This window comes from Diceros bicornis, chromosome 23 (genome assembly GCF_020826845.1).
Source record: "Diceros bicornis minor isolate mBicDic1 chromosome 23, mDicBic1.mat.cur, whole genome shotgun sequence".
In the NCBI taxonomy this organism is placed as follows: domain Eukaryota; kingdom Metazoa; phylum Chordata; class Mammalia; order Perissodactyla; family Rhinocerotidae; genus Diceros; species Diceros bicornis.
In genome coordinates this window covers 35,129,236-35,154,378 of record NC_080762.1, presented here as the reverse complement: position 1 = coordinate 35,154,378, position 25,143 = coordinate 35,129,236, and positions in this window count along the sequence as shown.

The following is a 25,143-nucleotide window of genomic DNA, read 5'->3' as shown; positions in this document are numbered from 1 at the left end:
TCACCAAAAAAAGCAAAAAAAAAAAAAACACAAAGAAAATTGGGTTGATATAAACACCAAAGGTAAGCCTAGCAGAAGAAGAAATCCTAAGAGGCCAAAGTGAATATTCAAGGAAAGGGAAGGAATTCCACCTGCTTTACCTTAGTAAACAACCGTGGTAGTTTTCATTGATTGATCACTTGCAAACCTTCAAGCCTAGGTCTTTTTCAGAGTCAACAGGCATATCTCTATATACTCAGGACACATAGATAAATAAAACATTGTCTGTGAAATTGTGAACTTACAATTTAAGGGGAAGATAATGTTTATTGATAGAAAGTTGAATTACTCAACCCTTCCTCTACATGTTGCTAAAGAGACATATACTGGACGTCATTGACCAGTGCTGCATTTAAGCTCCCTCGGGGATCCTGTCTGTATGATTTCATTCATCATCTAGGTATTCTTGTGGGTATGGAGTTTAAAGACATTGTTTATGATGATATATGTATATATGAGCTCTTTTATCACTCAAGTATTTCAGAAACAAGATTAACACTCACTTTACAGACAAACTGTGTAGTGACGGGTTTTTGTGTATGCAATTATTATAATTTGGACAGTGAAATTTCACCCATGGTATGGCAGGGCAGTTTTATGAGGAATCTCTACTGTGTTTGAGATACTGCTGTTGAGAATCAGAGCTCTCACTGGGACCTCCAGAGATCATCTCATCTGTTCTGCTGGCCTCAGGCAAAGCTACTTCCAATAATCCAAGGCAGAGTCCTCTTCGCTGTTCTTAAGAAGTACCATGCATAGCAATTTGGTCTACCTTGTCCACAGTAATTCTCATTTCAATACAAATTATTTGGAAATTCAGATTTCTTTTAAAAATATGAAAGCTTTCACCACCTTCCAATAATTTAAAAGAAACTACATTTGTAGGTTTGCACTAACATTTCGGACTCATGCTTAACCAAAATCTATTCTAAAACAAATGATGGTGGCCAAGTGTATTTGATAAAGTTTCCCTGTTGCAGTTCAATAAAGGTTACTCAATTCCAGGTTAGCTTTTTTTGGATGGCCCATCTGTGATTAAACAAACTGTTTCTTCCCTTTGATACACTTCTCTTTGTATCATCATCTTCTGTTTACCCAAGTTTATCAGGATAAATGATTGATTTAAAATTTTATAAGGTACTTACATGTTGGTCACATCTTCTTGGTGAGCTAAATCAGTATTTTTTTTTTTTTTTTTTGCTCATTTCCTAGGTAGATTGCATCTGGTCTATGGGTAAACACAGAGGGGTTGCCCCCTCTTCCCAGGCTTTATAATGAGAATATTCTGTCTGATCAGGTGCATGCACCCTGCTGTCATTTGCAGCCTGACCTGTAGGTCAGGGGTGATGTGAGCTGGCTCAGGGATGCATACAAATCACATCCTCTTGTCTGTCTGTTGTGTTGACTGGTTCTCCTCAGGGTCGTGGCTATCTTAAGTAGCAGCCTGAAGGATAAAGTGTGCCCTGTCTGAGCTGTAAAACTTTGACTGTGGACCAATTGTATCTGACATACAGCAGCATGAGGTTTGGTTTAGCCTTTGGATTCAGAACAAATCACTGGCTATCAATGGCTGATAGTGACATGCAGTTTACCGAATCTCTCCTTCTTTCTGACACCTCTGCATGTGGAAGAAATGGATTGTTTTTAAGTTAGGGAGTTTGTGTTTCAAAATATAAAATATACTCTGCGTGAAATTTTTTACATGAAAACAAAACTACTAAATTACAATTTTTTTTTAAAGGAAGTATTTTATTTCAAGACTCTGGTTTCAATATGTGACATACAGGCTATAAGAGGGTATGTTTATGATAGAATTCAATGCGGATCTGGGAACATATGAGGCTGTTAGAGGTTTTCAATGAGATTTTGTGGTACTGAGTTATGTTATAAAAGTTATAACTTTTGCTACTTTCACTTAAATGACTCTTTAACCACTGAATGTTTCTAATAAGAGACAAGTTTATTGTCTTTCCAGTGTCACTCCACCTAGCAGCAAAATTTGTTAATACCAGATCAAATTAGAGTTTATCTCTGGTCTGCTCTAATAGTTATGGAATGTTTGCATAATTCAATTTTTAAAAACTTGAGTCCCAGGGGCCAGCCCAGTGGCATAGTGGTTAAGTTCACGTGCTCCACATTGGCAGCCCGGGGGTTCGCAGGTTTGGATCCCAGGCGTGAACCTGGGATCCCACATATAAAGGGAGCATATAAAGGGGTCCTACGTGTAAAGCAGAGGAAGATGGGTATGGATGTTAGCCCAGGGCCAATCTTCCTCAGCAAAAAGAGGAGAATTGGCAAGAGATGTTAGCTCAGGGCTAATCTTCCTCAAAAAAAAAATTTGAGTCCCCTTCCTTCTCCTGTGCAAAGACATCATACTGGTTGCTATGGGAGATACAGAAAAATAAATAAATGACGTGATCAGGGCCCTCAAAAAGCTTACAATCCAGCAAGGGAGATAGGACATAAAACAAAGCAGACTGTCATAAATACTATGAAAAAATACAAAAATCTTTGGGATCTTAGAAGAGAGAGTATTTACTTTCAACTAGACTTTGAGGCAATGTCAAGATTTCCAAAGATGGAAGTGAGGGATGACCACGGAAGGGCATTCCAGGAGGGAACAAGGTAAATACTTAGGAGTGTAGCTAGAAGAGAGAGTAGGTGAGAAGGTCAAGGTGGGGTGAGGACACTGTGCTCCAGGAAAAACAAAGTGCAAATAATGAGGAAGGGCAGATTGTAGGCAGGAGAAATTGGAGGTTAAGAGACTAAGTAAGAGACAACAGGCCAAACGGAAAGTAATAAGTCCTCAACTAGCATCATTGCCACCACACTAGAGAAGAGAAAATAATTTCCAAGAAACATTTCAGAGATGGAGGGAATGTGATCCTTGTTTGGAAAAGGGGAGTAAACTTTCCCTGGAGTACATGTACTCCCTCATACACATGTACACACACAGGGTCTTTTGGTGTCTTTCCAGGACTTCAGCAGCTCACTGCTCAAAGATCTGTTATAGGATTTATGACACTGTTCGCTCTCCTATCATCTCCTATCAGCTTCTAGGCTGAGCTCCTTCATGAGACCCACTCAGCCTCATTTGTCTTTACCTCTGGGATGGTATATGCTTGATAAATGATTATTGATTAAATGAACAAATGAGGACATCATTTCAATGTTTTGTTTCTGGGTCACTGGAGAATTATCACATCTTGGATAAAGATAAAAAACACATACAGGAAGGGGAGCAGGTTTGTCAATGGCTATGGGTTCTGTTCTAGATCTCTCCTCTCACTTCAGGGCCCCAGAGACAGAGTCATGATGAGACTTCAAGGCAGCTTTTTGAGTCAGGTTTGGGGATTATTTACAAAATAAATTAGGTATTAATGATATTCTAGTGACCCATTACTCTAAGATGTCTAGCTCAGTCTCCATGTCCACTGGTATTATAAGTTCTCCAGTGATGTTTACAGTGAAATTACATTATATCAATTATATGTAAAGAGTGATATGAGAATAAAACATGCATCTAAGCTCTAAAAACTTAGGCTTCAAAAGCAAAAGTGAAGAGAAAAACATTCAGCCTCAAAGGTTCTAGACTGAGCTCCTCTGTATGTGGCCCAGATTACAACAAATTGGTTCCCAACCTTCCATGTTATCTAGTTTTCTCATGTTTATACTTTCAGCAAACTGCCCCCAAACTGTTTTGTGTGCTACATGTCAGGACAGATTTTTGTAAGAATATGAAGGATGCTTATAAGAAGAAATACTTGATACTTTGTATTCAGAACAGGTTCATTAAGTGTGTCATTAGGTCCAATTTGTATCTTTACAGTTTTATCGTCTTTGATATCAGAGTTCTGTTAAATGAACTTACAAAGTTATGTGAGTAATAAGGCAGGCTATATTTTCCATGGTCTAGGAAGTACTGTAGCTGAGTTCACTCTAGAGCCATATGTCAATTCTAGAAAAGGAGAGAGAGAGAGTTCTATGTTGTTCCAAAAGGTGATCTGTAAAAATGAATTCATAGGTTACCTTGTTTTCTGGCTTCCCATTGGGAAGCACAGGCAAAAGATAGGAGGGAGGATTGAGATAACCTCCCAGTTATCTGGGGTCACTATGGGTTGCCTGTAAGCAACTGATCCCTTTGTCTCCAGGTTCTAGTAATTGTTCCCTTTTTTTTCCCCTTTGGGCTTAGAGGTGATAATGATGCCCTGTGTTCCTAGCCCTAGAGTATGGCACTATCCCTTGTAAACACTCTCTTTATAAACTGTCTCTTCATTAATCTCTTCTTGAATTATCCCAATTTGACTATCCTATCTCATTCTTACCAGGACACTAATCGATACAGTAGTCATAAGAGATTGAATGTACTGGTTTCAAGGGCTTCTACAATTTTGTTCATATTTAAATTTCACTCATAGTAAAAGTATTTTTGGCTTTAACCCATGAATAAAATTGTTAGCAAAATGACCCTTTTAGTTCATCTGGGGAAAAAAAGGAAATTATTAGAAGAATCCAAAGGGAATTTCTGCCAACTGGAGTCCCATAGTCAATTCTTAATCAGCTAATTGTTTGGAAAGAAAAAAAGCATGAATACTGAAAATATAGCAAAAGTGATAATGGACAGCTAAATTATAAGACATGATCTTCTTAAATACAATTCAATATCATACAGAATATGATTTATTTCTTTGTATTTATGGATATCTCTCAATTTTGGAATGCTCCAGGCTGCAGTACTCAATCCCCTTCTCTATTTCATTCAATCCCTTTGATATCTCAACCAGTCTCATGACTTCAAATACTATCCGAACTCTTACTTCTGGATGGCATGGCGTGGGTAGCGGAAGACCAACATTCCACCAAGAACAACCATGAAAGCCAAAAAAATTCAGAAATCATCTGTTCGAAGCCAGCAGACAGCTGCTGAGGCAACAAGAACTGAAAGTGCTAAAACTGGGAAAAGATAAGGACTTCCTAGAAGTGAGTTGACTTCCTTAGCTATTTACTTTGGCCCAGAATTTGTCAATTCTGAGAAAATAGGAGGCTTAGAACTAAGCTTTTGTATCTACAGGGGACCATTTCTGGAGGTAAGGAGAGATTTGGCAGAAACTTGGGGGAACCTCATGCACATGGTTTGTTATCTCTTCAAGACGTTTTTCAAATTCTGGTGCTAAATGGGGCAAGAGACCCCAAACTTAAGCAGAAAGCCTCTGAAAAGCAGAACAGAGCTTTCAGCAGTCTCACAAGACAAAGATTAGAGTTTGGGACCCTCTGGGGGGGGGGGCAGAGAATCAGGGGTTGAGCTAGAGATAGACTGAAATTTACTAGGGCTACAAGCCAGCCTGATTAGTCATCATGCTATTGGCCTAGGCAAGGGTGGAGTGAATCCTCTCTGGAGGAATATAACATCATCTGCAGCCTCTGTAATGTGTGTTTCCTTTAATTCATAATATCTATCATTCAAATATTTAGTAATTCAAAAATTACTAAAAATTCCAAAAGAAAATAGCACATCATTTTGAAAGAGAGAGAAATAAAAGAGAGCCAATAGAAACAAATCTGTAGAGGATATAGATATTAGAGTCAGGTGAAAAAAGAGTTTTAAATAACTAAATACCATTTATGTTGATTATTCTTAAATTTATATCACTAGTCTTCATATCTCCCCTGGACCACAGACTTATGTAGAACTGTCTACTCCAGGTCTTCAGTTAGGTGGCTAATATACACTTCAAACCTAACATGTACAATGGAAAACTCCTGATCATATCATTCAAAACTCATTTCTTCCATAGTCATTCCCATTTCAGTAAAAAGCAAATCCCTCCTTCCAATTGTCCAAATCAAAAACTTTGAAATCATTTTTAAATCTCTTTTTTCTCTCATATCCCACATCAAATACATCAGAAAATTCTATTTGCTTTCTTTTAGAATATACCTACAATCCTACCATGTTTTATTACCTTCATTGATATTTCCTGGGTCTGAGCTACAATTATCTCTTGCCTGTGTAGGAGCAATAGCTCCCTTCTCATCTCTTGTTATCTGCCCTTGACCTCCGTGGACCATTCTCAATATAGAAGCTAGAATAACCCACTTGATACAGAAGTCAGGTTATGTCACTCCTCTGCTCAAAACCCTCCAATGATTGCCCGTATAAATTAGGAGTATTTCCATTATGCCGTAGTAACAAACAACCCCAAAATCTCAGTGCCTTAAAACGACAAAAGTTTATTTCTTATTCATATTGTCTGCCTATTATAGGTGAGATGAACACTCTACGCCATATCATTTCATCTCAGACACCCTCTGACCCAGATTATTGTAGGAGCCACCACCTGCAATATTGTCAGTCACAGTTCAGAGAAAAAGAAGGGAGATGAGGCATACAGGAGTTCTTTAGAATAACAATGTCACTGCTGCTCACATTTCGTTGGCCAAAGCTAGTCATATGGCAATCCACCCTCTTCCTGTATCACCTTAGCTCTCTCATCCTATCTTATTACTTTTCTCCTCACTCACACTAGTCTCTTTGATGTTCCTCAAACATACCACACAAGCCGCTGTACCTTCTGCTTGGAAGAGTCTTCTCTCAGCTATCCCCTCCCTGACTCTTTTAGATCTTTATTCAAAGTCGCTTTCTCACAAGACCTTCTCTTACCATTCTATTTTAAATTTCAGCTGTTAATACTTACCTCATCACTCTCTATCTCTCTTTTTTTCTCTTTATTGTTCTCTATAGGACTTATGATCATGAAATACTATATATTTTACTTCTTAATTATCTGTCTTCCTTTAGTAGAATATAAGCTTCATGAAGGCAGGGATTTTTTTTCAGCTAAATTATCCCCAGTACCTGCAGGAATGCCTGACACATAATGGATGCATAAATATAATGTCCTATCTTATTTTTATGGGACTTTAAAATATACAAAACATTCTGATATATATCTTCTTATATAATATTTACAATCACCTAGAGAAGCACCAGCATGTGAATATATCAAAAAACTCTGCCTTAATAAGATGCCAAATGTGTAACTTGGGCAAGTGTAGTCTGAAGTAACCACTGATAATCACCAAGTTTAATATAATGAAAAATGGTTGAGAGGGATGGCTCAAATCATCTACCGAAATGTAAACATTTTGCTGCCTGCACATCTCTAATAAGAATTGATGTGGTGTGTCATCTGTAATTTAATCACCAGCTTTACCTCTTGATAGTAAACGAGGATCACTGGACTATTTCCCATAAAGTTAGATTACCACACATACAAAATATACACTGAATTTGGGTAGTATTTCAAGTGTGACACAAGATGGTAAACGGAAAGAATTCAAACTTAAAGTAGCACTCTTATAGCTGATCCTATCATGCCTCTAAATTTTAGTGGTTACTGCACTGTATCACCTGTCCGGTTCAACCTCACCCTGAATACCTGGACACAGAGGAACAAAATAAGTCCTGAGTTTTATTTCTGGATTTAAATGTATTTTATTTACTTGGTGTGTTGTTTTCTTTGCACTGAGGAATTTTATCAGGATTCACAATATAATGACAGTGAAAATAATTGGTCTAAATTATATCACTATCAAGAGATCCAGCACATCTTTATCTTTATAGATTGGGATACTCTGGCTTTTAAAATATCTTAAAAGAAATTCGTTTTTTGATGAAAGCAGTTAACAAATTTTGCACATATATTGTGTGTTTAGGCTCTTTGTTGATTTCTTTGATTCCCTGTATAAATCAGAGTAACAGAATTTATCTGAATGCAGAAGTTGGACAAAAAATGAGCATCACACACACACAAACCCTAGAGATTTACCAGGCCACTATGATCTTCTGAGGAATTAATGATTTGCTTCATCGTTTTCTTGTTACTCAAAGCTTATTTTTCAGTCAAATAAAACTAGACTACAATATATGACATTAAACAGTTGGTAAAAGAGGGGTCAGTGGGTTATAGTCTCTATAGGCCACAACTTTGTATGCAAATGAATAAATAAGAAATTAAGCAAAATATTCTTTCTTGAATCAAGGGGGAAATTAAATGATTATAATAAGATATTGCACAATGAAGGCTTCCCGTTATGGTTCTTTTATACCTGGGATTTTGCTGCTCTAGTGGTATGTGAGCATCAGGACCATGGACAGCATGTATTCAACCATATGAATACATGTTTCCATAATAGAAATTAATAGTGGATTCTTAAAAATGCATTATAGACAATGTTATTTGATGTTTGTGCTATTACTAATAAATTAAAAATCAGTTATTATTAAAAGCCTTCACAAATTCACAGAGGACCTTGGCATGCTAACATAGCAGTTTTTTTCTTAAAAGGATGTCAAACCACATTTTACATGCTCACATATATAATAATGATCCAGTAACCACTTTTAGAGAAAGATTATTTTATTTTCAACAAAAGAAAAATCTAGACCATCAATTGTTTGCTAATTTGGTTTTTGTGGACAGGAGTGAAGAGAAGGGGGTCACACATCATTTCCTCTGCTTCCTTCACCGTTGTTTCATTGTAGTAACACAAACATATTCTTACACATAAAATAGTCTAAGATCACTTCTTCCCAAATTATGCATCTACTACACTCTTTCTTATATTGATCTTATGATGCAGTTCTCTGATCTTGGTTCAGATAAGAAAAGTGAACTTGTTCTGAACTTACAGAATCAGGCATTCTAATCACAAGCCCTGGGTAGAGAAGCTGATGTTTGATAATCTTCACCACAGAGCTGGTGATGTTTGCTTGAGAGCATGTTAACATTAATGTATTTGTCCTCACATTTAATTCAAAGCATCTTACACAGACACCATTAATGGTATTTTGCTAGCACTTTCAAATGACTTCTAATGTAATTTAAATCAATTCAATTTAACAGCCATTCATTGTGCAAAGATCTGCACTTTGTGTGTTTTAAGTGATACAAAAGCATAGTCCCTATCCTAAAGGATGTTTTGGTCTATCGAGGAAAATATATGTGGACATCACTCATATTACATAAGGGAGATTATAAAAAGTGCTATAATGGAAGCTCAACACAGCTCTAAGGGAGCGCAAAAAAAGATGGATAGATTCTGATAACAATTTTTTAAAAAGGAAAAGTTTCAAGGAACTGATTGAAGATTTGAAGGAAAAATAGGATTTGCATAGCCACAGATATTGAGGGTGGAAGAATGAGTTAGGAGAAACAGATTCTAAGTTTGAGATGTGGAATGAAGTTGCAGAAACAGTGGTATACAGAACGTGGAGGAAACAGCAAGTCATCTTGTGTAGGGCACACTAGGTGGGAACGTGACTATCCTGGAAGATACACCTGGAGAGGTAAATTGAGCCATACAAGGGAAAACTTTGAACACTCAGCTAGGTTTTGAGTCCTGTTCTTTAGACAATGCAGTTATTGGTGGTTTTTAAAGGACATTTTGATAAAAATAGGCCTAGCATTGCATGATGGCTGAACTGGGGAGGCGGGAGAGAATTTTGAAGTGGAAGCTCAAGAAAAGGTTTTGAAAGATGCCTGTCATTTTGACTCTAGGAGATTGAGAGAACAGCACTGCAATTTTCAGATGCAAGCAATGTTAGAAAAAGAATGGGTATAGACGGGAAGACAATGACTTCAATTACAGACTTTGTGAGTTTCAAATTGCAGCCTCACATCACTACAAAAATAACAAGTGGGCATTATAATATAATCATCTCTAGGGGAAAATAATTTGTCACAAATATTTTTAGATAAATATTGTTTTTAAGAAAAAAACAGTTTGCACCATTTCTGGAACTTACCAATAGAATTTACCAATTGAAAATAATTATTTGTAGTAGATATTTTAGTAGAAGCTTTCTAAAAAGCTACTTTTTTCTTTTCAGAAAAGTGATACAAGTTCCATTGTAAAATTTTGGAAAATTAATATTAAAAAATAAACAATAAATTGCACTTCATTCCATAGCTCAGAGCCAATGACTTTGACCTTTTGGGTTAGACGTTCAAGTCTTTGTCCAGGGGTAAATGTTCGTGTGTGTGTGTGTGTGTTTGTGTGTGTGTGTGTCTGCATGCACATGTTCATGTATTTTAAATAAAAATAGGATCATAGAATTTTGTGATCTGCTTTATTCACTTAATGTATTATGAGCATTTATTCACGACATTAAATAACGTATAGCCTCATTTTTTTAAATTTATACACTTTTTTGGGGGGAAGTTTTAGATTTACAGAAAAGTTGGTCAGAAAGAACAGCGAGTTCCCATATAGCCCCATCTCCCCCACATACACAGTTTTCCTATTATTATCTTGCATTAACGTGGTACATTTGAAAAAAGAAGCAAGTGGCTATATAGTTAGAAGGTACGTAAAGGTACGTAAATGTGGAAACAGAAGTGCCTATCCATTTCTATAGTTCTATCCCACCTTTTTTCAGAGAGAAAATTGAAATAAAACTAGAATGATTCTTTTTAATCTTTAAAAAAGTCAAGATAACAAAGTAAAAACAGAAACAGTATTTAACACAGATACTCAAGATAAATTCCATCACAAGTAAAATATCTCAACCTTTTTGATTAGGTATATGCTCACTAATGGCATAAGAGATCATCATTTTTAACTGTCCCCTTTCATATTCCCCACGGTGCTAAAGTAAAAAGGGGTCTTAGGCTTTAAAGGTGACTTGACCTCGTTTGAATCCCAGCTCAGTCCCATATCAGCTACGAAACTGCAGTAAGATGCTTAATTTCTCCAGGCTTCAGTTCCCTCCTCTATAAAGTAGGGGCCATAAGATAGTTCTTGGATGAACACATAGTGTGAATAAAGGTCCTTGAACATAATAGTTACTCAACAAATATTAACTGTGCCCCCTTGGTTCCTTCCTTCTTGATTGTAGCTTATTTCAATTTCAACTCGTTATCCATATATCAATAACATGTCTTTTTTAAAAACTTAAATTTCTTTCTCTTTTTTTTTCAATATCTTTTATTTTAAAGAAGTACTTGCCTGTCATCTATTTAGGCAATAATCAGCAAACTAACTATCCTGTGGGATCATTATATTGACATTTTATGACATCTTTATATTATTCACCTATATTATTTTTAAGGTATTGACTTAAGAACCTAAAGCCTCCACATGACAGCAGGAGAAAATGGCCCTACAACTCTAAGCACAGGTGATCAGTACGCCTTAACTGGAGTTCCAGTAGAGCCCAGACAATTTCATACTTGGCAATGTTGATACAATAACTGCTTTTTCGCAACATTATTTCAGGTACACCTCTTTACAAAGCTAACTGAACCCTGGGGCAGTGAGGACAATTTTGAGGAAGGAAATATTATTCAGAGTAAAAGGGAGTCACACATCCTTAAATTTTTTTTAGCTCTAAGCCTTCTACAGCTCATACCTCAAACCACAGTTTAAAAATAAATGTAGGGTTACAATTTAAGCAACTAATTGTGTTTTTCCAGCTGTGGCTGTGACCCTATGCTGTACAGTGACATTTCTAGCTGCTTTTGTTTAGTCTCCCAAATACTTTGATGAGCCCAAAGATGACATCTTCCATGTATCCAGGAGTATATAAAATAAGAACTCATCATAATTAAAATGGATTTTTCCCATGGAATTCTAGGGTAACTTAACATTAGAAAATTGGTAAATGTTATTGACCATCTTAATAGATTATAGGAAAAAATGATATGATTATCTCAACAAATGCAGAAAAGTCATTTGATAAATTCCGCTTCTTCTTACCATTACAAAATGTTTACTGTAACAGAAATAAAATTACTTGATTATGTATATTTATAAAAAGAAGAAAAAAACCTTCACAAACATCAAATATCAGAAGCATTTGTCTAAAAGTAAGTAACCAGACAAAAATGTCCAGGATCACCCCTTTTATCAACATTATCCTGGAGATCACAGCCAGCATAGTGCATACAAGAAAATCATTTGAAAGTATAAGGAATAGAAAGGAAGAACGGAAACTGTCAATGTTCATATATTATATGGTTATCTATGCAGAAAACTTGAAAGGATCTATAACCTGATTATTAGAAATAAAAGTTTAGCACAGGGGCTAGTAATCAAGGAAATGTTAACCAAAATAAATAATAGCAATTTTCACTTGGCAGAGATCTGTAAAATGGTAACACCCTAGATTAGCTGGGGTGTAAGAAAATGGATAAACTCAAGAACATGTGCTACAACTTTTTTTGTGTGGGTGATTTGACAACATGTTTTAAGAGACTTAAACCACAAAACATTTTACCCAAGAGTTCCATTTCTGGAAATTTGAATTCCTTGATAACTAAATATGTGCACAAATGTTTGTTCAGGGATGTTGATTATGGTAATATTTATTTTAAAAAAGGTACAACTGAGCCAACCCTGACAGCCTAGTAGTTAAAGTTTGATGCTCCCACCGCTTTGGTAGGCCAGGTTCATTTCCTGGTCGTGGAACCATACCACTCAGTGTGTCGGTTGCCGTACTGTTGTGGTGGCTCACACAGAAGAACAAAAAGGACTTATAACTAGGATATACAACCATGTACTGGGGGGCTTTGGGGAGAAAAAAGCAAAAAGAGGAAGATTGGCAATAGATGTTAGCTCAGGATGAATCCTTCCCTGCAAAAAAAAAAAAGGTACAACCAACCAAAATGACCAAAAAACAATGTATTTGACATTTATGGATGTTTATTGAGCAGCCATTCTCCCCTTCTTCCATGCAAAGAGAATCCCAGTTTGATTCAGGTTTGGGGCAGCCAGGGGCTTCAGCCTCTCTAGGCAAGATTCATGAAGCCTGGCAGAATGATGTCATTTCCATTGTGTGATATCAAATGAGCATGTGACATGTTTCTGGCCAATGAAACATGAGAGCAAGTCTGCCTCTGGCAAAGTTTCCCTTTAACCAGGGCTTTTCTGTTTTCTTCTGGGCATTGATGTGTCTGCATGCAATGCCTGGAATCATGTCAGTGTCTGAGAACCGTGAGAGGATCCAGCCTACTATAACAAGCCCATATGTTGAGAATAGAAGAGCCAAGAGATAGAAAGAACGTGGGTCTTTGAAGCTATTGTTGAGTTGCTGGATTAATCCGCTTTGAAACAAGTCTATCTCAAAACCCCTTGGTATGTGAAATAAAACGTATCCTTATTGTTAAGGCCACTTTTAATTGGCTTTTCTGTTACCTAGAGTCAAAAGAAAGCTAACTGAAACAAATAGTTACATAATTTATGGTGTAACCATAAAAAAACTATGCTTTCATTAAAACCTGTTTCAAAAGTTGTTTAACAATAGATCGTCATGACCTTTTGTTTAAAAATTTTTAAAAAGCTCTATTGAAGCATGTTATGTGATCTTTACAACTCCTTGATATATTAACACCCCGTTTTATAGATGAGGAAAATGAGATTGGGAGAGGAAAAGGATTTGCTTGCTTGGGTTGAGACCACTGATAAATGGTAGAGTGAGGATTTGAACTCCTTCCATGTGACCCCAAGTCCCCACTCATCACCTCTGGGCATCACTATCTCTTACTCTACTGTATGTCTCTAAAAGTAGGTGTGTATAAGCTTGACTGTCTTTGTTTTATGGATGTGACACATACAGATAGATGCACACATAGGCATGGAGTAAAGGACTGGAGGTAAACACACTGAAATTTGAAAAATAGTCATCTTTGGGTATTAGGACTGTGGGTGATTCTCATTTGGTTCTTTGAGCTTCTCTTTATTTTTCCAGATGTTCTACAATAAACAAATATAACTTTTGTATTAAATAACAAGTCAGATGAAATGTTACCTGAAAAAAATGTAAATGTCAGACGGAATGTTCATATTTAAAAGAAAAATATATTTTGAATAGAGTTAACTTTTTATGAAATTGAAAATGATAGGTTTTAAAAATTGTTACATAAAACATATAATTAAACTCAAAACGTGCCAAAAATTTATTTACAAACTGAGAATAATTATGTCATGTCTAGCAATTAGAAAGATGGATAAAGTACATTATAAATTTCCATATACCACATACATATTTTATTTAGATATAATTGACATATAACATAGTGTAATTTTAAGGTGTACAACGTGTTGATTTGATACATTTATGTGTTGCAGTATGATTACCACCACAGTGTGAGCTAACACCTCTATCTCATCCCATAATTATCATTTCTTTTTTGTGGTGAGAACATCTAAGATCTAGTTTCTTAGCAACTTTGCGGTATATAATACAGTATTGTTGACTATAATCACAATGCTGCGCATTATATCTCCAGAACTTATTTCATCTTATAACTGCAAGTTTGTACCCTTTGACTCCCATCTCCCCTATTCCCCCACCCTTCAGCCCCTGGCAACCACTATTCTACTCTCTGTTTCTACAAGTTCAGCTTTTTTAGATTCTATATAAAAGTGATATCATACAGGATTTATCTTTCTCTGTCTAACTTATCTCATTTAGCATAATGCCCTCCAGGTTCATCCATGTTTTCACAAATGATAAGATTTCCTTCTTTCTCACGGCTGAATAATATTCCGTTGTACATATATACCACATCTTCTTTATCCATTCATCCATTGATAGACAGATTGTTTCCATGTCTTGCCTATTGCGAATAATGCTGCAATAAACAGGGGAACACAGATATCTTTTCAAGATAGTGATTTAATTTCCTTTGAATATATACGCAGAAGTGGAATTGCTAGATCATATGGTAATTCTATTTTTAATTTTTTGAGAAACCTCTATACTGTTTTCCACAGTAGCTGAACCAGTTTACATTCTCACCAGCAGTGCACAAGGCTTCCCTTTACTCCACATCCTCACCAGCATTTGTCTTATCTTTTTGATGATAGCCATTCTAACAGGTATGAGGTGATATCTCATGTGGTTTGGATATGATACCAAAAACACAAGTCACAAAAGCAAAAATCAACAAATGGGATGATGTGGAAACAAATACATATTTTTATCATAATTTTTATAGGCTTGTTTCTTCTTTAAGGGTCTTTGGAAAAAATTTGATGTGCTTATCTCTAAGAAAGCAAGCTCAATTTGGGCGGATCTTTGGGAATAACATTCACCACCTGAATTACAGTGATATCTATTTTTTCATAACAAAATGTCTACTTTAAAATTTTTAACTTACAATAATAGTTGTAATGGCCAACACTTAGATGGTGCTTATTATGTGTCAAGCACTGTTCTAAAGCTTTCCATGTATTAATTCATTTAATACTCTCACTAACTCTATCAGATACATACTATTATTATACCCATTTTACAGATGAAGAAACTGAGGCACAGAGAGGTTAATTAACTTCACCAATATCACTGAACTAGTAAATGGAAGACCAGAGTTTGATTCTAGGCAATCTAGATCCAGAGTCCCTGATTGTAACTACTGCATATTGTTTTCTCTTTTGCTAAAATGACTAAATTTAATGGAGTTTATTTGATTTCAAAACTCAAATGGCTAGTCTTCATGATCATCTAGGTTCATTTAGCAACCTCCAAGTTGTCTTTTTTGTTTCTAAATAGCATTGTGCAGAACGCAGGACTGAAAATAACAAATGCACAAGAAATCAGTAACTTCAGCTTTTCACGACATGCTAAATATCAAGGGGTCCAATTAGATACTGAAAATTCAATGTCCTTAGACTATTAAAATGCTACCTTAAAAAAATGTAGATTTTTGTATACAAGACATGTGTAAATTAAAGAGTCTATTTTAAAAAGCAGTACTGTATTACTTACGTATATCACTTTTCTCAGAAATCAATTTATTTCAGAGGTGAGCTAGAATTGGGGCACAGGAATGAAAATATGTATATATAATATGTACATTAAATATACATTTATATATAAATATTTGTTTTCTTTCTTCTACTTCAATTAAAACATATATATGTTACATGTGTATTACATTTATATTACATATGCATGTATTACACATATATTACATATATATAGCATTTTCTTTCACCCTGGGGTAAGCGCACACTGAAACACTCAAAGAGCTGCAATTTGAGTGTTGCTTTCTGTGTCCTGGATTAGCCTCTCAGCTCCTAACTCTAGCTGTAAATTTAGATGTCTTTGTTCAGTTGGTTTTTTGGTTCAGCGCACACGGACTGGCCAAGCCCAGGCTGCGGAAGGCGCTTTCCCCGCCCCTCTGAGAGCTGCCGGACTGATTCCGTATGCTCCACGCCAGAGGTAAAGTAACGTCCAGAGCTTTATTCACTGAGTCAGTCAACCATCCTTTCAGCCTTTGACTTTCTGGCTGCTGCTAATCTCTAGACCTCACAGAAGTCTCTAGACAAGGGAGATGTTGAACATGTGCTCCAGCATTAGCAAAGAGGGCTCCCGTGCGTGCAGCCAAGCAAAGGCCCGGACCTCTCATTTATACGGGCCGTGCTCCTTGGATGCAAGACAATCTAAACGGGGAATTGACTATAGAGGTCAGAAATAACCACAATTCCATTAAAAACTGCAAATAAAACACTTTCATAACTTTTCCCTAATGTTGCAAACAAGCAATGGTCCCACAGTATAAATATTTTCCAAACCCTAATAAATGTAACCTTTTTTCTTCTTTTTTGCTCAAGGGAACAGGAAGCTTATGCATATACAACTACTTCAAAGAATTGCTTCTATTTTTTTTCTTTTTTTAACCAGCTTCAGAGTGTTAAATTGTTCAATTTAAGCTACAAATGCAGTGTTTGTGATGATCTTACTGCACTATTTCTCTCAGATTTATTTACTGTCCAAAAGGTATATAAAAAATGTGCATTCATTATCCTTCAGAAGTACAGAGAATTCCAAAAACAATTTTTGACCCTTTTAATTCTCCCTGTTACTAATGAGGCTTTTTAACAATATGCCCTAGAACATTATCTTCAAAAAATATATTTAAGCCACTAAATTTGTTATATACTCAGAAATATTATCATTTGGGGGAAAAAATCACCATTACTAGAGTATCCTAGTCTAGAACTTATGTTTAGTCAGAAAAACAGTTTGATTCCGTAAATGTCTGTTTGACATCAATGCTGAAAAAGGAAAGAAATTTTTGACACAGCCGCTGCCTTCTTTAACTCACAATCTTGTTGGAGAAATGAGACACAGATAACCATGTGAGACAAAAAGGCAATAAAAGCCAGGCTTAAAATAGGAAGGTGATTGTGACAGTTTCTATAAGTAAATATGTTAATCTGTAGAATAATGGGAAAATGTAAATCTGTAAGCTGAATGTACTAGGCAAATCTGGTTTCTGGCTACATTTCTGCTGCATACATTTTCACACTGTGAGGGGAGCAGTGTGGGGCTTGAACCTCCACAGCCTTTTGCCAACGAGGAGACTCTAGAATATGTCTTCCAAAGAACTTTCTGTGATGATGGAAATGTTCTATATCTGCTCTGCGCTGTCCCGTAAAGGTAGCCACAAGCCACCCATGGCTATTGAGCACTTGAAATGTGGCCATTGTAACTGAGGGTCTGAGTTTTAAATTTTAGTTAATTTTAGTTAATTTTCATTTAAATAGCCGCATTTGGCTAAAGGCTACTGCATTGGACAGCAAAACTCCACAATACGTGTTCAGTATCGTTCAAGCAAGAAATAGCACTGTTGCTCTAGTGCTGGAAAGTTGACAGCACTGGAAGATGCCCTGCCTGTGAGAAGGGCGCAGCTCTTGATTTTCTCACTAGAAAATGGTCTCCAACTTGTCCCATATCGAGCACCTATGTTGTATGTTCCCTTGATTAATGTTCCTCCAAAGTAGAATGATAAAGGTTAATTTTCTACTTTTCAGGTGGGAAGTGGTAAAGCAAGCTAACTAATAATTAAAATTTTTCCAAAAGGTTCTAATGACTTTATAAGTTTTGTAGAAGAAAGTAAAACTTTTTTATATATATAAAACACATTAAGAAGGTAAGAATATGAAATGTGGTTATAATCATTGACACTTTGGAAAATGTTTTTTTCAAAACTATATATAGTCCTGAGCATTCCTGCCACAAAAATATAGAAATTTTGAAATGAAAGGATTTATTATAACATGACAGGTAACACTCAGCTAGGGCCTGGGGCATTTATGGCAAATCAATGGTAAAGATATTGCTTCCTACCTGGGGACTCAAGTTATCAGAGGGGGGTTTTGCCACATGTCTTCGTGTTCAAAGTATTGTCCTGTACATTGTGGGCAAAGTAGAAGAACACAGCTCTTGAAGGCTGGAGGAAGGATAAAATGATGCGAATCTGTGGCCTCGCTTTGAAATGCTGCCCTAAAAGCCTGTTCTAATGAGCCAAGCAAGGATAGCTGTGGCCTCCTCGGTTCCCGCATGCATGGCAGACATTGCTAATGAATTGTGCCATTTTTTCCTGGCAACCGTCTCAACACTGTTAGGGCCCCACTAAACGTCTGTTGGGATTGGCACTTGAGCTGAAACCTGTTTTCAACTCCCGTGCTTCTCTGGACACCTTAGTCTTTCTGAAGTGTGTCATAACAGTGGTAAACAAGTAGCAAGGTCTCATTATGTGTTAAATTGTGGGTAAAAAACTCCCTGGAGAACGTGGGTACACTTTATCAAAAAACTTCAAAAGCAAAGTTTTAATTGTTGTTTTCCACAAATTGTTTCTAAGCAGGTACCCCATCTAAGCTCCAGAAACAGCAGAAATTGTGAGTTGGAACAAGCAATTTGTAACCAATGGGGGAAAAAATCTATAAAGTGAGGTTTTTAGAATCAGTAAAACAAAAATGTTCTTTCTCTTAAATCTCTAGTGCTTGTAAGCTTGGGAAATTTCAAGGTAATGTTACTATAACAATTTTTTTAAGGTATAAATTATAATTGAAATTTGCTACATACAAAGACAACTGAAACTCAGTCATTTCACACTCTCCCATCCATGCCTGAGGATACTTGGGGGTAAATAGATTTCTTGGAAGCAGCCATTGACTATGGTTAAATTACATCTTACCAAGTAAACTCATTGACTTTTTAATTACTCTGCTGATGTCCACTTGCTGTCACCACTATCTCATATTGAAATTATAATGGTCTGTTTTTAACGCTGATGCACGAAGGAGAAAAAAGTAGAGAGTATATTTTATTATTTTTTGGTCTATACTTCCTAGGTAAAAACCAATTTTTAAAAGTACAAGTATATATTTATTTTTTAAAAATTTGTCTTGACTATAAGTTGTCAACATCTGATATTTACTTTATTTATTTATTTATTTATTGTGAGGAAATCAGCCCTGTGCCAACATCTGCCAATCCTCCTCTTTTTTTTTTTTTTTTTGCTGAGGAAGACTGGCCCTGGGCCAACATCCGTACCCATCCTCCTCCATTTTATATGGGATGCCACCACAGCACGGCTTGACAAGCAGTGCGTCCAGGTGCGCCCAGGATCCAAACTTGCGAACCCCAGGCCGCCGCATTGGAGCATTAGCACTTAACCGCTTGCACCACCAGCCGGCCCCCTTTGATATTTACTTTAAATGCTTCTGTGTGTGTACAAGCGTTCAAGTAAGATTCATGTAATCACTGTCCTCTACAGAATTTTCATGAAAACGAGAGGCACGTCTCTGGAGGTGACAGCGGAAACCAAAAGTTTAAGTAAAGAAAACATTCCTAGGTAGAAGTACTCAAGCACAAAACTATGTTAGGAAATAGAACCAAGGGGAAAGGAAGCTGTCTTCATTTGGAATGGAGTAACGTAAAATTTTGCAGCAATTTAAGCACAATTAAAATAATTGATTTTCCTTAAAATAAGAAGTAATTTTGTCAACCTTTTGTCTCAGGTTGACAGCATTAAAAATAAAGTACTATTGTCTTTTGGAAGTCACCCCATAACTACTGTTCCCATGCTTGTCAGGTGCCTTTGAAATCGTTTCTGATCGTCTTTGCTGAGAACTTCTTTGCCTTTGGGTGGCCTGTTTAGTCACGATGTTGTAGCACGCCGGCAAAGCAAATCAGGGAACTGGAGGCAACTAATTGCATAATTAAAGTCAAAAACCTCAGGTAATTCAGGTCAACGAGATTGTTGGGTATCAATTACCTAGACGGTTATCTCAATTCTTCATTTCAATAGAATGACCCTATTCTTTAATTACTCTTAATTAATAATAGTGTGAGATCTATTTTTGATTTGCTTCTATATGTTATATATCATTCTAACTTGTTGGGTTTCAGTCTTTGAAAAGCCAAATTCTTGAATACTCACCATCATGATTTCACATAATTGAACAATAAATAATTTTATGTCACTTAATTGCATGTTGATGACCTGAATCTTATGCATAATAAAGCAGAGCCTCCTAGAAAGAACTACAACTAACTCAATATTCAGGGGTCAAGTCATTGTTTCACAGCCATTAACAAGTTTGGCTCAAAACTAAGTTTTTTTTTCTCATTATAGCCTAAAAGTCCCTTCGCAGTTTGGCCCCAATCTTCCTCACATGTGCCATATCCCGCCAATCTACTGCCCTCAAGAATCTGACGCCCCATCGTTCACAAGAAGCTTCTTGCTGTTTTCTAAACAACACACGCTAGTGTCTAACTTTGTGCTTTCGCATGTGTCGTCCCTCAACTTGGCCTGTTGTCCCACAGTAAACTTGTGTTGGTGCCTTCACATCAGGACTTCTCTGAATCTCCCTTTTTCTGCTCCTTTATCTCTCTGTCCATAACCCTATTATCTGTCTTAAAACACTAAGTGGTTAAGTCTCTCCCCTCCATTTCACCTCGAGCACTTTAAAGGAAACCAAGCTGTGGCAAACTTTGGGGGAAGACTTGATGGGAAGCCTAGGATGAAAAGATGACCTAAGGACTGTGGGACACAATTCCTTGAGGAATAGAGAGGAACTGGGCTATTTGGCACTTTAGGGTTCTCGGATTTGCCTAATGCAGAGCATAGGCTCTCTCCTGAGTCCCTGGGCTTTGCAGTCAGATATTTCCCCAACTTTCTAGTTGGAGCTTAATTACAAGACTCTGTGGTAACCTAGATCATTCATGCACAGGCACAGCAAACTGAAAAATGACATTAAGGAATCCATCCTCATTTAGAATGAGCATTATTTAAGCCAAAGGTAGAGGAAGCATGAGTTGAACTCTGAAAAATGAAACCTTTTGACCCCAAATTAATTCATCTAATGTAGACCTAATGCTTTGTGCCGGAGGTGACAACAAGCTAGATCAGGTGAAACAGGTAATTTCTCTCCTTTCTCCATTCCTGGGATATCAGCAGGAAGCTAGAGCGCTTGTTACTAGGATCCTTCTCCACTTAAGTTCTGCTATGAGACTTTACACAAACTATTGTTTTTCCACATTTTTGATAGAATTTATTTAAAAGGGTAGTAACAGGGGAAAATATGATCCACTAATCACGTTTTTGTGATTCTATTGCAATATGAATTATAGGCACGCATGACTTAGATGGCTCTATTTTCTATGGACAATATATATGGACTGTATCAGAAGGTACTTTGAATGTAGGTAAATTTCACTACAACATAAATTAAAGAAATTAAGGAGTATGTAGCATAAGCTAATTCAACATAAATTACATATAATTTTATTTGTCTGCTACATGAAAATATGGAATGGATGTAATTATGAAGGACACTTGCAGAACTGAATCATGACTCACTTAACCAGCATTTCATTGATGTCAATTAAAAATAAATCCCAAAAGTATAACTATTGCATGGGAAGTTTGGGTGCCGTTGTAATTGATGTATTACTTCCCCTCTATATATGTGGTCCCATATTCATTCATTATTTTCTCTTTTCTCCACACTCCTCTCATTAAGACAAGTTCTAAAATCCTAAGTGATGTATAAGCTATTACATGATTGTCCTTTTACAGCCTGCAGAGACACTATCCTCTAGTACATTTCTTGGTGAAGTAATTTGGGTTATCTTGGATATGAAGAGCAGCTCAACAGAAGCACATTCCACGGCGCAGCCAAAGGCTCAACGAAGAAATACAGAGTCCTAGGATGGTCCCTGCAACAAACTAAACTTCAAGAATCCTTTATGAAATGTTGAAGGTTTCCAATCAGCTAGATGATTTTGGCAAAGATCAGAACAAGTTGACTGGAAAAATAATGTAGAGTGTTGTTTAGGCTAAGTTACCAAGTTAGGGTGTTTCTGATGTGACAATTTTTAGTATTTCATTGGTGTTTCAGGTATCTATCTAATCCTAACACTTAGTAGCTTAAATCAAAACAATTTCTCGTTTCTCTTCATTCTGTGGGTTGATTGGGTGGCTCTTCTGTTGATCTTGGCTGGGCTTGCTTGTGTAATTACACCTGATCTGGGTTGGAAATTCCAAAGTGACCTCACTCCCGTGTCTGGCAGTGAGTGCTGACTCTTGGTTAGGATGACAGGAACTCTCTCACTATATGATCTTTCATTCCAGGGTTCCATCCAGCCTGGTGGTCTCACGGTTCCCAGAAGGTGAGGGCAGAGTCTTCAGAATATCTTGAGACCTAGGCTCTGGAACTCATACAGTTGTCACTTCTGCTATATTCTATTGGTCATAGAAAATCACAAGGCCAGCCCAGATTCAACAGTGTGGAGAAACAGAGTCTACCTCGCAACAGAAGGAGCAGTAGTATTACATTACAAAGGGGCATGAACAGAAGGTGGCATGATTCATTAGAGGCCATGATTATGACAATCTACCACAACAGGAAATTTTATAAAGGGAATCAATCTATATAGTGTTAAGTAAGAATAGTGCCTACCCTATCCTTCCAAAGTTTTGATTTCAAAAAGAACTAGTATGAAATAAGAGACTAAACTTTAGGTACATGTTTTTTTCTGCCATTTTCTGAAATGCATATTTAAACCATGTTAATTACAATTGCTCCCAATCTACTAGAGTGGTTCCACCTACACTGAAGAGAACATAAGATGGTGTGGAATGATCCTTTATCCCGTGAATTACAGAAACCTATCTCACTGGACAAGAAAACTCAGATGGCATCAGCCTTAAATCGTGACAGGGGATGTGATCTGGAGACATTTTACCACAAACAATCAGATGAAGGTGGAGGAGGTGAACTTTCAAAATTCAAAGTTTTAACGATTATTCCTCTATAACATTTATATATAATATTTAATTTTAAAAGGATGGATTTTTTAATAAATTGTGTTAGAAAGTCTGGTGAGGAGCCTTAAAATGATGGATAAGAGTTGCAGTTTTTGAGCCCATCTCTTATGGTGTCAACAGTGACACGTATCATGACATAAAAATCATCTTGAAAAGAATGAGCTGACCAAATTTCTGCAATAAATGTCTTCCAGAAATGACCAGGCTTTATCTAAGTAAAAAGCAATGATTAGCCATCTATACAGAGCACATAGTAACACATTTTAGAGATGGTCACTTAAGATGAAACAGTATCTACAGAGTCTTCTAAATTATGTGGCTCTACTAATATAATATGTAATACTTAATATTGCATTTAGCATGCACTAATTATTAATCTTTTAACAATAGATCAATACATTAATCTCTTCATTTTAAAGCATCAAATATTGCTTTATATAGACTTTTCAACTTTAAAAAATAGAAAAAAACAAGTTTTAGTTGATCATGAGAAATGTCCGTCTTTAACCTTTGCTGACATAAAAGGAAACAGTTTGCTGATGGCTAGCATTTAGATTCATATTTGATTTGCCTTGTTTTCAACTTTCTTTGTGTCAAATGTCAAATAATTATAAATACCAAATCCCCAGCTAGAATAAAAAAATCTCACTTTTCAATCCCTCAATTATTCAATAAACCAATCTTTATTGGGTACCACTCTTGCAAAGCTCTGTGTTCAGAATCACAAGACAATGCAATGATGAACAACATCATGCCAGAATTGGCATTGGGCACTCACAGCTGCATTATGTTTAAAACTGCTCACTAACATTTTTCAATCATTAATACCAAAGTTCAATTGAGGGATTCAACGGAGTTGAGTTGAGGATCTGAATTCAGTTGCTACTTTCGTCTTATAACCCTGCATTTTCAAAGATTTATTTCCTATGTTTGTTTTCCTCTATTTTCCTTCCCAAAAGTCAGATCTTAAAGGAAAGTTCAGCTCTGGTAAGAATCAATCAGATTAGTGTTGCCTAATACTGTGCCATCTTGAAAAATAACAATGCAGAACTCACGGAGCAACTCTGGGGATTGCAAATAATTTTCTGTGATGAAAAGCTTAAAGTCAATTTCCAAAAAGAAAAGTGGTGTTATACAGACACACCTGACATTACTGGCCAGCACTCTCTTCTGCCACCCCTGAGACATCACCAAGATGCCTGCTTTGAGTAGTGGTGAGGGCAAACCACCCAGAATCCCTTTGCAAGGCCCTCAAAGGGTTTTATAAAAGGCTAGGAATAAAACCTATGGGCACAGAACTACATTTTAATCTCTGTGAGGTTAAATAGCCTATACAGGGAAAGTTTGCCTTGATATCATGGTTTAAATAACTGAATTAGCCAGCCAACACCAAAAAAATTGTATCATTTAATGAGGGCTTCAAGGTTAAGTGATTTAAAGTAAGTAAAGCAGAGTTTATGAAGCATGAGTGCTATACAAAGACTAAGTAGGGGGCAACATGATAGGATTTTAGGGATTCTAAAAGACTTATCTACTCAAAGAATATTAAAATGTTCACCAAAAAAAGGGAAGTGATATTGTCCCTAAAGTCACTAGGCACAGGCTGCTATCCCTCTGTCAGATATACTAAATAGTTGGCAGAACCTCAGAGATTCATTCTAACTTTCAAAATGTGAAACTAAAGAAAGTGAAACTACAGCTAGTTTGAAATAAGACAAAGCAAAGTGAAGCCCTGTGCATTCGAAGCCAGAGCAAGACACCTAAACTATGGGAGAAGCACAGGGAGCAATAAAGGACGGATGCCCAAGATAAACATTCATATTTCACTATTTGTCTACAGCCAGCCCTGTATGCCCAAAGGATGTGTCTTCCCCTCTGCAAGCTTGACATTCTCTTCAACACCAAAGATCTAAAGGCTGGACTTCTCTTCTGTGACTCCAACGGCTCCAAATTGGCTTTGTCACATTGGCCCATG